Source organism: Dreissena polymorpha, chromosome 12 (assembly GCF_020536995.1).
Source record: "Dreissena polymorpha isolate Duluth1 chromosome 12, UMN_Dpol_1.0, whole genome shotgun sequence".
Classification (NCBI taxonomy): Eukaryota; Metazoa; Mollusca; class Bivalvia; order Myida; family Dreissenidae; genus Dreissena; species Dreissena polymorpha.
In genome coordinates, this window is record NC_068366.1 from 4,904,884 (window position 1) to 4,922,774 (window position 17,891).

At 36.3% G+C, this 17,891-nt stretch overlaps 1 protein-coding gene across 1 annotated transcript in view; it reads right to left on the reverse strand.

Moving 5' to 3' along the window:
• Window positions 1-11,988, reverse strand: part of LOC127852855 (acetyl-CoA carboxylase-like) — a 147,776-nt gene extending 135,788 nt beyond the window's left edge. The window contains exon 1 of the mRNA XM_052386865.1: window positions 11,867-11,988. The gene's annotated coding sequence lies outside the window, so the exon portion shown is untranslated. The remainder of the gene's footprint in view (window positions 1-11,866) is intronic.
• Between the last annotated feature and the right edge of the window lie 5,903 nt (window positions 11,989-17,891).

Here is a 17,891-nt window from a genome sequence, read left to right on the forward strand (position 1 = left end):
GATCATGCTGTCTTTAAGACTGAAATCTTCACGGAGTAAAGGGCAACTTCCCTACAAAGTTCATGTAGTTCGATACCATAATTCAATAAAACGTATGAAAAAACATTATTACCGTTCTTGTCGTTACATTCTGCATCAAGACTAACTGTCCAGCGCCGTTTGAAACCTTTGTTTACATACATTTCAACTAACTGACATTTTAAACATACGAGTGATTTCATTGGTCCAATGCGGAGGTGTGTCTTTACAACTGGAGATTTCATTCATAAAGAATACATGATCACTGTCAACTGGGTCATGCGTGTTGTGTATCGTGTTATTTCTTAAAAGTTGACCCAGCATTTGTAAAAATATTGCAAGACATATACATTTCCAGAAAGGAAATTCATTTCTGCGTTGAATAAGACCGAGATCGTGAAAATCGCTGCACAATTGATGAAGATATGGCTGTTCAAAGCGATGCACCCCGTTTTGGGGTGATTTTGAGTTGCATACCTTGTTATATATATATTTGATAGTGAAAATTTTTTTTTCAGAAAAGTTAATTTTTCGTTATAATATGATTATTTATCATTCAAAATGATGTTTTCACTAATTAATATCATAGCCACACGCTAACCACCTGTGATCTTCACTGTCATCTTGTTCCAAGTCTTCTTCATCGTTCTGCGAGTGTCCAGGCTCGGGCTCCTTGGGAGTGATTGCTCTGTCTGGAAAGAAACGATAACATCAGTTTATTCTTAAATTAATCACATTGTTTTGAGTAACAAAGGTATTTGTTCAAATTATGGTCTGCCTGTCTTCCAAGACTCAACGAATTTACGAGAAGGTGCTTATCCTCGTATTTTTTCCACTAGCTCACGGGCGTTTGCATCTGCAACCCATTTTGGATTTTCAGGCTTTGCGACATTCAAAAACTTCCACATTATGTATATTTACTTATTTACTACAAATTTACTTAATTCAAAAGAAGGAAAATGAAAACGAAATCACCTGGTTATAAATCCCCGTTAAACTCCGTGCGTGCTCCTCGATATCGTTGATAACTGCAAGCTGTACTTTTGTTTAAAGTAAAAGTAGATCGAATGATGGTTAAATGTACCGATCCCGGCTTGAAGCATGCATTTATTTACTCGTCGACAATAAGCAGGGAACCAAATGTATTTCCAGAACATTTTTCACCGAGCACGGACAGATTATTTCCGATTTTTGACAATACGACTTTGGACCAATCAACAGCGGGTTAACTGACAGACGAATACATTCGAATTTCACAAAATCTCGTATTTCACAAAATCGGCAAAGTGCGTATTCCGCCGTATTTCGCCGATGTTCTATAAATACTTTTAAGTTCTTGGGAAAACCGGAAAATATTTTTGTCGGACATTTTGGGTCGACGAGTTAAGAATTTCGATCGGCCCTTGACAGTTTGTGTCGGACATGTCCGTAGGTCCGACGGAGTTTCGGGAAGTCTGGCATATACTTTTGAAAATGGAAGCAGTGATCATTCGGAATTATCGTTATGTTAAATGTTTCAAACATAGTTTATTACACTTAAAATTAGGTGGTGAATCGTTTGATTTGGTGGCATTCTGTTTCATTTCGGACCCCATGCAATTTTTCAGATCATAATCTTTGTGCTTTATTACTCGAACTTGTTAGTTTCTGACCACGTGTGCTACTGAATGTAACCATCTGACTGTGTACCGGTATTATGGGTTGTGCAAGTTGCTAGGACCCGTGTTGATGATCCCTAAATGTTAGATAAGCACTTGCACTATTGATTAAGTTGGTAAGTACAAAAGTTCTACTGAAAACCGCCTACTGCGTCTTTGTTTTACTATCCAATCAAGACCCGAACAACCAATACCCTGTGTATTACCAGAAACGAACTTAAGATAAGCACGTGTTGCTGTCAAAACAATGATTGTATAACTGTTAACATATTGAAGTAGCTCACACAGTTAATTCCCATATACATGTATGCTCTTGGAAACAGACTTGATTAAAACATTAAAAATAACGATTTTTATTTTCATAAGAATTGCTAATATATATACAAATTTGACAATTTCAATAAACAGATATTGGTTTATTTTCACAAAATTAAGTCCCTTTCTCGATTCCCATTAAATGATGTGTACAGGTTGCATTAAATCTAAATATAAATTTAGTTGTTTATTGGTTGTTAAAGAAGATTATGAACTGTACACGACACTTGTGTGTAGTCAGTATACAATACAATAATTGTTTCAATAATGAAAGAACTGAAACAGCATAACGGTTATAATACAGCGTGTTTTAATTATATTTTATTAAGAGGAAAGGTAAATGCCAAGTATTTCGCGAGGTACACCAGTAATTTAGTTAAAATTCACAACTAAACTTTTTATGGAAATTAAAATTAATGAAATAAATGTTTTACTTGCTATGAGATGTTTGTTTACAAATAAATACACCCACGCCAATTTTCGCGCGCTTTTTATCAGAACAAAGAAATTAATTTAATTCATTTGCACTATGCTTTTGAGGCTAGAATTTGTAACCGAAAATAGCTGTACACGACGCGTGCAAACCGTTTCAGGTGATTTACGCATGTACAATACAACTGATCTGATTAGGCGCTTATTTCATCAAATCTTTAAATAGAAACATATGCCTAAATTCATTTGATAATTTCAAACTTTTGTGTATGACATTCTTTAGGACTCTTATCGTCAATATTAACCAGAATTTGCTTTTAAAATGGAAATCAGGCATGTGCGGGATTATCGAGTAATGGATAAAGACGGAAGAAGTTGCAAGTATGTGATTGAGACAGTTGAAACGTATGTATCTGGGAATCGAGAGACTCGGGGAAAATACGCCGATTACATTACCATCAGTTATGATTTCTCCATGGCTTCAAACTGTTAATTGCATAATCAAAAACGCAGTTATCACTCCCACAGGTGCGGTATAATACAGCTAGGTGCGAACACTGTTTTGTTTTATACGCAGCATTTAAAAAGACAAAAATAACCTGTCAGGGACATGGGTGTGAAATACATGTTGACATTTTAAAAAGGCTACTCTCTTACATGTAATCTGCCAACAATGCTAATAATCCTATATTGCTATAATCTTTGTGAAGATTATACATGTACATGTAGGGTTTAATCCAGGCCGTTTTAGCGTGGCGCGGCGCCACGCCGCTTTTTTGAAGCGCCTCGCTGCCCCTTTCAAAGCAAATCAGCACCACGCTGCCCTTTTCAAAGGCCGCCGCCCTGTTTTCCGCCGTGCGTTACCTTATTGATAACATCTTAATTGCCTCTTAACCAAGCTTCTAAGCTGACTATTATCAGCGAAGATTCGCATGATGTGAATACGTCATGCGTGAATAACCATGTGTCAATATCAATCGATAATTTCAGTGGCTTTGTAACACTAATCGGTCCGGATACAATCGTGCACAGTTACTTAGGAGACTTGATGAAAACCTCGATGTTATTCACGTGGAAATTGTGCATTTCATGCATAATTCAGTTATATCAAAACATTTATTTTTACGCGTATTTAAATTAAAAAAAAAACACCAGTTGTATCTGTAAAATATTGATTGGATTTCAATTTAATGCAAAACAGTTTTAAGTTAATAAAAATTAATTTACAGGGCTTACACTAAGCGGCGTACGGCCGTATATTACGCCCGATAATTGTTTCCATACGCCGATTACAAAACCCCATGACGTCCACTGTACTTCCTGAAAATTGGCCATACGCCGAAAATAGCAACCCGTGACATATTAAAGCTGTCGATTAAAATAACGCTCCGCCTCCTATCCAATACAATTGGCGCAGGCTCATTTTAAAGCTGTCGATTAAAATAAAGCTCCGCCTCCTATCCAATTGGCGCAGGCTCACAGTAGATGTGTGTTGATGAATTGTAGCAGACGACAATCTTAACACGTTTGCTGTTCACGGTTAGGCAGACCGCGCTTAATTGGAGCACGTGCTTGTTTATTGTCACGATGTTTTGATTACAATAACGTGTGAATGTCGGCAAAGAAGTTGATCCCCCGCCTTGGACCCTGTTTAGCCAAAAGTTGTTTATTGTTGTAACAGTAGTAGGCCTGCACCATTGGTTCAATTAAGAACATTATGACCCGTTTGTAACTTGTCAAAATATGTTAATTGGCAAACACAGATATGAATTTTACAAAAATATTGAACTTGTACCACTTATCATTTGTGTTTAGAATGTCGCAACGTACGCTTTCTGATTTTGGCATTCCACTTTCGACGAAACGTAAATTAGAAATTGATGCAAATTGCTTTGTAAGCAAAAAATGTTTATATCGGAGACCAATTAACGTGTATTGAATTAATTGACAATGAACAAAAGACAGTACGGTGCCGTTCCTAGTTACACTTTTTGCGAAATAAAATGTACACAATTCAACACGTGGTCATGAAAACAATGTCATTACGCAGAACTTTCTGACTATTTAACAAAGTGTTAGTGTTTGTGAATCTCCATTTAAGATGCATATAAAGGACTTGTTTGTGCAATGTGTGTAACGTTTTAAATATAAATAATTGTTTAAGAGGGTAACTCATTTAACAGTATTCTAAGACTTCTTTGAAAAGCTATAGTTTGTATAAGATATATATCCTATGGTGTTTAATCTTGCTTTTTGTTACTACATGAAAATATAAAACACATAATAAAATATACATTCTGGATTTTGTTGGTTTAATTATTCAACAATAAATCTCAAAACTATACATACAATGTTTGTGTGTAACAAAGCTTGTTATTAAGTCACTATACAGATATATTTGTGCCCTTTTTATGGATGTCGCGCGCTAAAGTGCCCTTTTTTTAAATTTTGCACCACGCCCTTTTTCCTTCCTGTATAAAACACTATACATGTAACGTAGGAAAATCGTTCTTCACAACGTTGACCGTGAACGTGGTGAATCGCGGTTAATCACCGCGGATATTATATTCATAGCACTCGCGGTGATCATGGTCGACCTAGCATGATGAAACGCGCGAGTTCACGGTGATTTTTCACCCAAAATAAATAATGACCACCGCGTGTCGGTGATTTAGGCAAAAATCGCGACCGCGTAGTGTACATGTATATAGCCATATAATGAAAAATGCCCTGCCCCTTGGCAGCCATGTTTTTCAAGCAAATGTAACCATTTTCGAACTCATCCAAGATATCATTGAAACCAATGTTCTGACCAAATTTCATGAAGATTGGACAATAAATGTGGCCTCTAGAGAGTTAACAAGGCAATGTTGACGCCACACAACGCACAACGGACGACGGACAAAAAGCGATCACAAAAGCTCACCATGAGCACATTGTGCTCAGGTGAGCTAAAAACTGCAATTTTTCGATGATTCAAGGGCTGTAACTCAGGAGTGTCTGAGTCAATTTGGCAGATTATCGAACTTGACCTAGATGTTTTTGCCTTACACATTTTTATGAAGTGTGGCAAAGATCCTATGACAATTGCTCGAGTTGTTGAGCGGAAACGAGAAAAAACGCAATTTTTCGATGATTCAAGGGCCGTAACTCAGGAGTGTCTGGGTCGATATGGCCGATTATTGAACTTGACCTAGATGTTATTGCCTTACACATTTTCATGAAGTGTGGCAAAGATCCTATGACATTTGCTAGAGTTATTGAGCGGAAACCAGATAAAACCCAATTTTACGATGATTCAAGGGCCGTAACTCAGCAGTGTCTTTGTGAATTCGGCCGATTATCGAACATGACCTAGATGTTATTGCCTTACACATTTTCATGAAGTTTGGTGAAGATCTGATGACAATTGCTCGAGTTCTTGAGCCGAAACAAGAAAAAACCCACTTTTACAATGATTCAAGGGCTGTTACTCAAGAGTGTCTGGGTCAATTTGGCCGATTACGAACTTGACCTAGATGTTATTGCCTTACACATTTTCATTAAGTTTGGTGAAGATTTGATGACAATTGCTTGACTTATTGAGCGGAAACTAATCCAGAAGGACTAACTGACTGACTACATGTAACTAACTAACGGACGGTGCGACTTTAATATGCCCCCAGAACCTTTGTTCTGGAGGCATGAAAAATACTGGTACACAACACTTGTACTTCAAGTAGTTCTTGTACAGAGGATATTGGGGTTTTCTCAGAGAATCTAGGGGCCCATGCAGAACATTTTTTAGGAGCCAAACAGTATTGCAGTCATATTGCAAGGTTTATATAACCATCCTTCTTACACTTTTCGTTGGTTAAAGCAGGTTTATCAATGCAAGGTTCACAAACTTACCAGCTTTTTCTCCATACCAAGTTGATATAGGAAAACTGCACTGGTTTTTTCTCATTTTGATGCATAACCAAGATAAACTTTTATTTTCTGCACCGGTTTTTTTCTCATTTTGAGGCATAACCAAGATAAACTTTTATTTTCTAGTAAGTGTTTTGATTGAACAATTGTTTTTATAATTAATAAAGCTACAGTGTAGTTTCATTAAGACTTTAGATAATTTATGAGCATTATTACAATACAGCTAAACTTTGCTGTACATTGATGTGGTCAGATCAATAAAAGGGCATTTTAGGGGTCTACATGTAAGAGAGAGGGGGACAGTGCAACCTTGTTGGGGAGTGTGCCATGTTTAGGTCTAGCTAGAGCACATCTGTATATGTAAATGCTCCAAATACAGTCAAAACTGAGAATAGCAGGCAGTCAAGGGAAATTGCCAAAGTAATCGTTGTGGACCAAAGACCGCTATTCTCAAATCATTACTTTAGCAGGTTGTTTAGTTCGTAGTATTGCCACGTCGTTACCCCACCCAGTCATTCGCACACAGTGTAAAACAAAGGCACATTGCCGATAACTAGGTCTAAGCATAATAACATAAATTATTTCAATTAAATAAATAAAATAATACAGAATAATATCTTATAAATTGATTTAATTTCACATCTATTTTTAAATTGAACCTATGACTTTATCAACGATATTATTGTAGTTTACTCATGCATCTCGTTCATTCAGTAAATCCGATCGTTCATATTAAATTCATTGGGATTTATATTTTAAGTTAAGATTGTAATGTGTCATTGATGTCACATCCGAACAAATATAAAAGCAGATTCGCTGTCATAAACTGAAATTACGGTATAACTGTATTGTTTAAATTTAGTTTTTTATAAAAGTTGCAATTCAATGTATATTTTTCCTGAACAGACAATCACTTACTCTTTTATCACCTTCTAATAATAACTTGCCAGCTGATTGTTGTTTTAACACCTTATAAGCGATAAAGATCTATTGACATTGTCACTCGCTCATGCTTTGTGGTTATGCAGGAGATGAACAACAGAACTTTCCAAATTATTCAATCGTTTCGCGTTGCAACGCTTTATAATTTTCAGGTTTTTAAATCATCAAAAGATGCATATAATGGCTATTTTGAAGCTGTGATTAATCTAGGTGCGCGTCCTGTGTCTCTGACACATTAAAATCTGGAAAAAACGCATCGGTCCAAAGTACGAGCATCCTAGAGGACGCATTCAAAATCAAGTGGTATTTGTCCGAATTGGTAATACTCACGAAACATTATTTTTACAATGCTGCATCTGTCACGCGGTAGACATTCTATAAACAATGTTTCCTTTGGCTATTAAGGCCTAAAAAAAAATTGGTCAGTTTCTGGTCTCCTTGGAAAAAAACAGGGTCGGTAGGTAGGGATTTTTTTTTCTTAAATCTCAGATACTAGAATGGAAGTGTAAAAAACGTATACGTTTCTTAAATAATGTCAATGGGGTCAGTGTATGTAATTACGTGACGCGCCCTTTTTTATATTACGTTGACGTCATGTTATTATGACGCTATTGCTATTGTTGTGAAAACCGTTTACGGACAGGATTGAATTGGAACTTGGATGTTTTATAAGGACTTTCTGACACCAGTATCGGTAAATAATATTTATTTATCTATCAAAATGAATTAATAAAATTGATTGTTTGAAATATTAAGTTATTATTCAAGTCTGTATCGGTATTTTTTATTGTTTGTAAATTGCATTTAAATGTTTGTATAAATGTAAATCTATGTTACTTATTGCATGATTGTTTAGATCCGAATGTATGATTTAAATGTGTTTGCATGTATTTATTATTCAATCTCTGTTGTTTCAGAGAATCGCTACGTCGATCAATAAAGGTTTGAAATCAGCGCATACTCGTTATTAAATGATTGTCGCCCCCAAGTTTCCAACAATTCTCGATAACGTCAAATAATTCTTGATTATCTTCACGCAAAAATGGGGTCGGAGGATTATCAGAGACTGAAACGCAGCAGATCAGCGTATCAGGCACAACTTACGAAAACGTACAGAGAATTAGAAGTACAGATGAGTTCGCAGGAGAATGCTGAGTCGGTGACGGCGCTTAATGTCAAACTTGTTGGACTTTTCGGGAAATTCCGGGAAGTGCATGATGAAGTTCTTAAATGCTGCCAACCTGATGAAAAAGGGTCATACGAAGATAGTTTTGGCACTGGTTTAAAGAATCTAGAGGAGTTCAAGGATAGATATTCGCAATGGAGATCGGCAATACTATTGCTTGAGGAATGTGCCCAAAGTTCGATGGGAGACAGTGTCAAATCAGCGTCAACGACGTCTTCATCATCTAGGTCACGGTTAGCACAGGCCAGACTACGAAAGTTGTAAGCGCAAAGGCAACTGCGACGCATCAATGAACTGTTCGAACTCGAACAAGCCGAGCGCGACATTTTACGGCGAAAACAAATATTTTCCCAAAAGGCGGAAATACAAGATGCTGAAGACGAAGAGACGATTTTGGCAGAAGTATTAAATGACGATGACAGTGGAAGACATCATACAGTTTCCGGTGACTTTATACCACCAGGACACACTGTGACTTCCGGTCGAGACGGCGATCAGGCTGATGTGGCGTCCAGTGGTAGCAGGACCTTCCTGGCGGATCCGACTTCCGGTCGAGACGGGGATCGGCTGATGCGGCGTCCAGAGGAAGCAGGGCCTTCCTTGCAGATCAGACTTCCGGTCGAGACGGGGATCTTGCTGATGCGGCGTCCAGAGGTAGCAGGACCTGCCTGGCGGATCAGACTTCCGGTCGAGACGGGGATCTTGCTGATATGGTGTCCAGAGGTAGAAGGACCTTCCTGGCGAATCAGACTTCCGGTCGAGACGGGGATCTGGCTTATGCGGCGTCCAGAGTCGGCGGGAACTTTCTGGTCGATCAGACTTCTGGTCTGGAAGCGGATCTTGCTGGCGCAGGGACCAGGGGCAGGATGACCAACCTGGCGGATAAGACTCCCTGGCGGGACGTGGGACATGTCTACCCGGCGTCGAAGAGCGCATTGGCGGACAAGACTTCAGACGGAAGCGGCGAGCCGGAGACAGGTTTTACTATTAGTATTAGTAGCACTAGTAATATTGACATTGTATTTGAACGGTTAGTTAACACATTAAACGGTGGGTTCAATTTGCCAAAACCAGATTTGTTTACCTTTAGCTGTAAGGTGACTGATTACTGTAAATTTATCAAGAATTTTGAAACCAATATTGAGACTAAAGTGTCTGACAGTAGTCTGAGACTAAGTTATTTGATACAGTATTGTGTGGGAGAGGCTAAGTGTTGCATTGACGATTGTGTGTTGCTAGAACCGGATGTAGAGTATAAGCGAGCAAGAGAAATTTTGCAGTCAAGGTATGGAAGGCCTCATTTGATAGCTAGTGGATACATTGACACAATTGTACATGGACCGATGATAAAGGCGAACGACATTGATGGTTTGTTAAAATTGTCTCTAGAAATGCAGAAATGCAAAATTGCTCTATCCCAATTAGGTTTCGTGTCTGATGTTGACAATACGGAAAATCTAAAACAGATTGTAAGGCGGCTACCTATGCACATGAGAACAAAGTGGGTTGAAACAGCCCACATTATTAGTGAGTCCGGTAGAGAGCCATGCTTTGCTGACTTGTCAAAATTTGTTGACGAGCAATCACGCGTAGCTAGTTCGATGTACGGTGTGGATATGTTAAGAGAGCAACGCATGCATGATAGTAGACTTTCTACTGACAAACAAGTCACGAGTACAAACAAAGTCAAGGTCACAACACTTTCAACAAATAGTAAGGGTGTTAAACAGTATGTTGTAAGAAATGACTGTTGTTGTTTTCAGGTAAATGCATCGATTTGTCACAGTGAAAAAGGTTCGTACAGATGTCTCTCAGTGAGCGTAGAACATTTGTTAACAAAATGAGACTATGTAACAATTGTTTCAGAACAAAACACTTTGCCAAGAAATGTAGGATTGCAAGTGCATGTACTGTACCTGAATGTAATTTAAAACACCATTTTTTGATGCATAGTTGGCTGTCCAAACCATTCTCTAAGAAGGAAAGCCCTGGATGGTGTGTGTCGGGAGCCTGCCATTAATACCCGCAAGGGGGGTTAGACAGTATAGATAGATGGCTGTCTATTGCTCTGTTCGAGAGCAATATATTTACAGATTGAAATATACATGTACATTCCACAATTGCTGAGAAAGTTTAGAGAAATCATGAACAACAAGATGTGTTTGTGAAACACAATGCCCCCCTATATGATGTTTGACCTTGTAGGATGACCTTGACCTTGTGAAGGATGACCTTGATCTTTCACCACTCAAAATGTGCAGCTCCATGAGATACACATGCATGCCAAATATCAAGTTGCTATCTTCAATATTGCAAAAGTATTCATAAAATAAGCGATTTGGGCCACATATATTTGACCTCTGACCTTGAAGGATGACCTTGACCTTGACCTTTCACCACTCAAAATGTGCAGCTCCATGAGATGCACATGCATGCCAAATATCAAGTTGCAATCTTCAATTTTGCAAAAGTATTAATAAAATAAGCGATTTGGGCCACATATATTTGACCTCTGACCTTAAAGGATGACCTTGACCTTGACCTTTCACCACTCAAAATGTGCAGCTCCATGAGATATACATGCATGCCAAATATCAAGTTGCTATCTTCAATATTGCAAAAGTATTCATAAAATAAGCCATTTTGGCCACATATATTTGACCTCTGACCTTGAAGGATGACCTTGACCTTGACCTTTCACCACTCAAAATGTGCAGCTCCATGAGATGCACATGCATGCCAAATATCAAGTTGCTATCTCCAATATTGCAAAAGTATTTATAAAATAAGCGATTTGGGCCACATATATTTGACCTCTGACCTTGAAGGATGACCTTGACCTTTCACCACTCAAAATGTGCAGCTCCATGAGATACACATGCATGCCAAATATCAAGTTGCTATCTTCAATATTGCAAAAGTATTCATAAAATGAGCGATTTTGGCCACATATATTTGACCTCTGACCTTGAAGGATGACCTTGACCTTTCACCACTCAAAATGTGCAGCTTCATGAGATACACATGCATGCCAAATATGAAGTTGCTATCTTCAATATAGCAAAAGTTATTGCAAAATGTTAAAGTTGGCGCAAACAGACAGACCAACAGACAGGGCAAAAACAATATGTCCCCCACTACTATAGTGGGGGACATAAAAAGAGATTTGTGGTGGCCACATTTAAGGATTAAAATACCCAATTGTGTTACCAGACATTCCCTATACTAGGTCTTTCGTTGAATCATCGAATTACTATTACCGTTTGACAACGACAACTAGCGGTCCAACAAATTCACACATGTAAACAAATCGCGAAAACGTATGATAAACAGCTTGCATTGAATAAAGTAGCGGTACCTTACTACAATTTAGAAAGAATAAGCAGTAAAGCACTCATGTACTTGCCTGTTATTATTTCCGTATATAATCCTTGATATAACGTGTTATTATTTGTGCATGAAAGAATTATACTACATTTTCATTCTGTATCTTACGATAGTGGCGTGATGAAAACCAGATGCATAAATCCCGTCTTCAATCTACCGAAAAATACGCATAATCTTTCTAGTCGCATCGCGAAAGAGAAAACCAGCAGTGACCATTCGGGGTAATACTACTTTATGGTTCGAGGCCCTCCGCGGAAAAGAAAGATTGTGAACGTTCCAAATAGGATAAGATTCAAATGTAAATGCGTTGAATTCTGTTATTTATTGTGTTTACAGGCATTTTTAAAAATCTGATGCATGAGTATACTTATGCAGACAGTTTTATAAACAAATAAAATCAGTTTAAAACAATATTTATGTCGGATAGATATCAGTATGATAAGAGCTAGAGACAACGCGCAAACAACAGTTCCAAAGAAGCACAAAAAACATGAAAAGGAAATAGCTGAGATGGCTAAATCTTATTGAAAGAATTTCTGGGCATATATGAAATCTAAAAGGAAGACACATTTTGGAATATCAGAGCTGCGTGATACTTAAGATGGGGAATTATTTATACCGAGTAGTGACAAGGAAAAGGCAAAGATGTAAAAAAACTACAACAGTAAACGTATATACTTTAATTTTATGAACAGTAACAATTTATAGACAGTTTGGAATTCTAGAATCTCGATCAATTAACCTACAGTAAAACTTGTGAATAGGTACAAACTTGAATGGATATGGATCTTTTTAAGCCACCGAAAACAGAGAATCTAAGTCTAAGAGAACTATTCACAGGGCTCTGATCGAGGATCTTTACTTTTTGCGGTGTTTATGAATGATTTATAGAGAATGCGTGGACTCTAACGTTTTCATGTCCTTAGATGATACAAAACTGTATAGTGAAATTTCCACCAATGATGACCATTTAATGCTCCAAGATTATATAAATATATTTGTTGACTTGAGCCGTCAATGGCCAATAAGTGGAAAGTATTGCCACTATCTACAAAACACTAGAGGCGAGAGTCTACACTATGCCGAAATACGAAGGAGGTCAGGCATCTGTAGTACGCGTTACAAAAAAAAACATGTTGTTGAAACCATAGACACCAATCTAAAAGTTGAGGGACACATACAAAAACAAGTGAATATTCTAGTAGTGTTTGTTGTCCATCTAAAAAGTAAAATATAGAGATTCATAGTATTGAGAATGTTTAAGTCAGAGCCACCAAAATGTTACCAAAGCTAAAAAAAACATGTCACTTTAGGAAAGACTTAAAATTGTTAAACTACCAAATTTGAAATTTTGCCGACTGCGAGGAAATATGATAGAAGCCTATTTTGAGCAATATTATAAGAGAAAAGAACAACAGCTTGAATGTTTACTATAATTACCAAGACAAAAAGAGGCCATCCGTTTAAACTTATTATGATAAAACTTATCTAAAACACAGATGTATAGACAATCCCAGAAATCGAAAACTCCTGGATGAGCGCCGCTGAATACTCGCATGCGCCGCCATGACGGTATTAAAGAACAATTCAGGGACCTATATGTGTGTATAGGTCCATGTACAATAAAACGAAGTGACGTGATTTTATTAAATATATTTGAAGATTTAGTTGGTTTCTGTTATCGGTACGTTAATCATATAACAGTTCGTTTTTCGTTAAACAATTATTTTATAAGGTTCATCTGCATTGTTTTAGAGTCATAAAACCAGATCTACGTCGTTGATAGAACTCGGCATCAATAAAGCATTGATTGTCATTTGACATGTTATTAAAAGGTGACGCGCGGTATCTTATCTTAATAACGGCATCTTAACATCTGGCGACATATGGTGTCACAAACAATATAAAGTAGTGAAACTCCAGCCGCTGGAGCATTATTGAATTTTCATTAAATACAATTAGTTAGTCCTTTATTTAAGGCAAGTGACCGATTGCCCAAACAGTACAAAACAGCACAATACAGCACAATACAAACCAACATAAACACAAAATATGAATAAAGCTGGGGTCACCGCCTTGGAACGGTCAATTCAAAGCATTGGGGGTTTAAACCGGTTATAGAGCGCTCAACCTCACACTTGGCCCAACAATATTCATAATACATGTTAAGTGTAAATAAAATTTAACGTCATAGCATTGTAACTCAAATCAAACAATACTAAAAGGGAATTAAAACGCATTCAATTTAATTACAATTTAATTACTCAATGGTATTGAAGATACCAGAGCAACAGAGTTACAACTTTTTGACGAACGATAAAATGAAACTACAATTAAGTGTCAACTACATTCCTTCTTTATAGAAAAAGATTTAAAAATATAGCGTCATTAAGTTAATATTTCAGATAATCATCGCGCAAATACAGGAAGAAGCAGCAATAATGGGTGTACGAATTCCATATTACATTGCTTGGTTGTTTATGGGACTGCTAAAAATTAAATTAATAATAATTAAATCAAAAAAGAAACGCCTATCAGAGAGAAAATATAAATAAAATTGAACGTTATAAACCCAATGACCTATGCATGTAGCTTACATGTACCCAGGAACAGAGAAAGAGTTATGACGTAATTGACAGGCGAAGACACAATGACGTGAAAAAAATCCAGGGGCGGTAGTGTAAAGTAATAATAAAACTATTAATGGGGGGCTACTGCAAAATTGTACTACTAATAAAACAAGTTTAGTTGATTAAATATTAAGAATCAAATATATAAAAATAGTAATCCCATTAAAGCGACATTATTGGAATCAAACAGTATATAGGTGTTTTGACAACTGACGACAGAAATTATTTGATGTACGATTTGAGTCCAAAAGTAGTATTCATGCAGATTTGTTCATACGACACAAAGACACAATTTTGTTCAACAGTGAAAAATGCCCTAATAAAACATGTTTAGTTGATTAAATATTAAGAATCAAACATATAAAAATAGTAATTCCATTAAAGCGACATTATTGGAATCAAACAGTATACAGGTGTTTTGACAACTGACGACAGAAATGATTTGATGAACGATTTGAGTCCAAATGTAGTTTTCATGCAGATTTGTTCATACGACACAAAGACACAATTTTGTTCAACAGTGAAAAATGCCTATAATATCACTAATGATTCCAAATTTTAAGGAAAGAAAGATATAGTGAATCGAAAACCATCAAACACGTGTTTTTAAGTACGTTAGTATCATATCCTTTTGTTAAAAACGAGTTAATTAAATTGAAAAGTTTAATATAAACATTTTCTTTAACATATTGTAATTTGCGAATACGTTTCAAAACCTCTCCATAAAATGATGGATGGGAAATGCCATTAGTTAAATGCCATTTTAAGGAAACATTATATTTTGAAATTAAATCACCATACTTTGAGTGAAATTTAGCGAATTTTACTTCTTAGGATACAAAAAACCTTGTTTTAGCAATTTTGTCGTTAATATAAGATTACGATCATTAAAATCTTTAATACATGAACATGCTCTGGCTCAGTATCAACTGCGAAATGTAAATACCATAGGAAGGTCCTTTAGGGATGTTGCCATCTAGAAACGGAAAATTCACAATTTCAAAGTTAAAGTCGTCCCGTTAGTCGTATAAACTAGTTTGAATCATATTATTATTATTAATACTAAGATGTAAGTCTAAATACGCAGCGTCTGTATTGGATTGACACAATCTATTTAAGACTAATTCGTTTGGGTAGATTTTGTGTATATATTGTTCAAAGAATGGATTATCTAAATTAAGTATGTCATCAATGTACCTACTAGTAAGGTTAGGGTTAGTGATATTAAGTGATATTATGGGCATTTTTCACTATTGAACATAATTGTGTCTTTGTGTCGTATGAACAAATCTGCATGAAAACTACATTTAGACTCACATCGTACATCAAATCATGAATTTCACGGGCGTCTGTCTATAACACAATTTTAATATGCGTAAATAACAAAATAAAAAATAAAACGACACATAACTATACAAACAGGACTGAATGCCAAAAAGTTAACCTTAATTTTTACAATTTCATCAATATCATAAACACCGCGGGCGCCAGTCTAAAGCACATGGCATAAATCAGCGCGAAGTTGTTTCCTGTGGCTGCAGGTTTTTACAAGACAATGGTTCTATTGTGCATTCGCACTGGATAATCTTTAACTCATATCTGTATACACCCTTTAAGAAGTCATACGACCAACTTTCACAGTTGTAATCTACATGCACAGGTCATTGGGTTTATAGCGTTCTATTTTCATTTTATTTTCTCTCTGACAGGCGTTTCTTGTTTTATTTTTTAATTTTTTGCAGTCACATAAACAACCAAGCAATGTAATATGGAACTTTTACACCCATTATTGCTGCTTCTTCCTGTATTTGCGCGATGATGATCTGAATTATTAACTCTATGATGCTATAATCCTAAATCTTTTTCTATAAAGAAGGAATGTAGTTGACACTTGTTCGTAGTTTCATTTCATTGTCCTCAAAAAGTTGTAGCTCTGTTGCTCTGGTCTCTTTCCTACCATTGAGTAATTAATGGTAATTAAATTGAATGCGTTTTTATTCCCTTTTATTATTGTTTAATTTGAGTTACAATGCTATGAGGTTTAATTTTATTTACACTTAAATGTATCATTAATATTTCTGGGCAAAGTGTGAGGTTGAGCGCTCTAAAACCGGTTTAAACCCCCAATGCATAGCGTTAACCGTTCCAAGGCGGTGACCCCAGCTTTATTCATTTATGTGTTATGTATGCTGTTTTGTATTGTGCTGTTTTGTGCTGTTTTGTGCTGTTTGGGCAATTGGTCACTTGCCTTGCCTTAAATAAAAGGCCAACTAATTGTGTATAATGAGAATGCAATACTGCTCCAGCAGCTGGAGTTTCACTTCTTTATATTAAACATTACGTCTTGTCACTGAATATTGTTGCAGAAACACGTATGTTATAAAAGTGAAGTGTATTATTTTAACTTATTTTTTATTTTTTAATGATGTAAAATACAATTCATTAATGTTTCTTATCTTTTTTATTGATAGATATTTGAACGCTGAAGCAGCCAAAAAATAATGAAACATTTTAAGACCACCATATAAATTCTGGAGTAACAACCCCTTGATGTATGACTATAAAGTGACTATAATTCCATAATTTCTGGAAGTAGCACATAAGCGTTACAAGCTGAATGTGCAAATACATAGCTGATATAAAGATCACCAAGTCTGTGCATTGTATTCAACTCAGAACAAATTATATATGAAATAAAATCAATACTTAAAGTCTTCACGCACAAGTGTTCCAGAAGGGCAAGAGCATCGTGGACGAATATTTTTATGCACAAAATAATTTCAAACAACAGCATATGAAATTTAAAAGCAATATCATATAAAGGTTGGAGTAATTAGAATTATAGTTAAAGAGTTGCGTTAGAATTTAGTGTAGGATATTTTATACGGGCAAAAGCCCGCGTAGCGGTCGTTGACCGTTCATACATATGGAAATTTAGACCTAAAATATACAAGGGATGCATCTCAAAAATTTTCGTCACGCGACATATATTATCGCGATGCAATTATCTCCCTTGAATACTAATCTTGTCCATGTTCTACCTCCGTTTGTTTAGTTGCAAATGTATTTGATCAGATTAATTCAATATCTTTAGGTTATTACTATCCTCTTAAATCAATAAATAAAACTGTTTAAAAATTGATTCGCTGTAGCCATGAACATCGGCGTTGATTTCGAGCTCTCAAATGCTAAAGCGGAGCTAACCACTGCGCATACAGCGTCCGGTGAATAGCGACACCCTTCTGTGTACTTGTCAGAATTCATGACGCATGATTTACCATTCGCTCTCAGGAAGCAGTTTTACCCGTGATCATGAGCAATAGTTGAGTAAGTTGCGGTTGTTCTTCACGAGGAACACGTTTACTTACCAAATGTAACGTTATTGCGATTTAACTTTTCAACATTTTAGCTTAT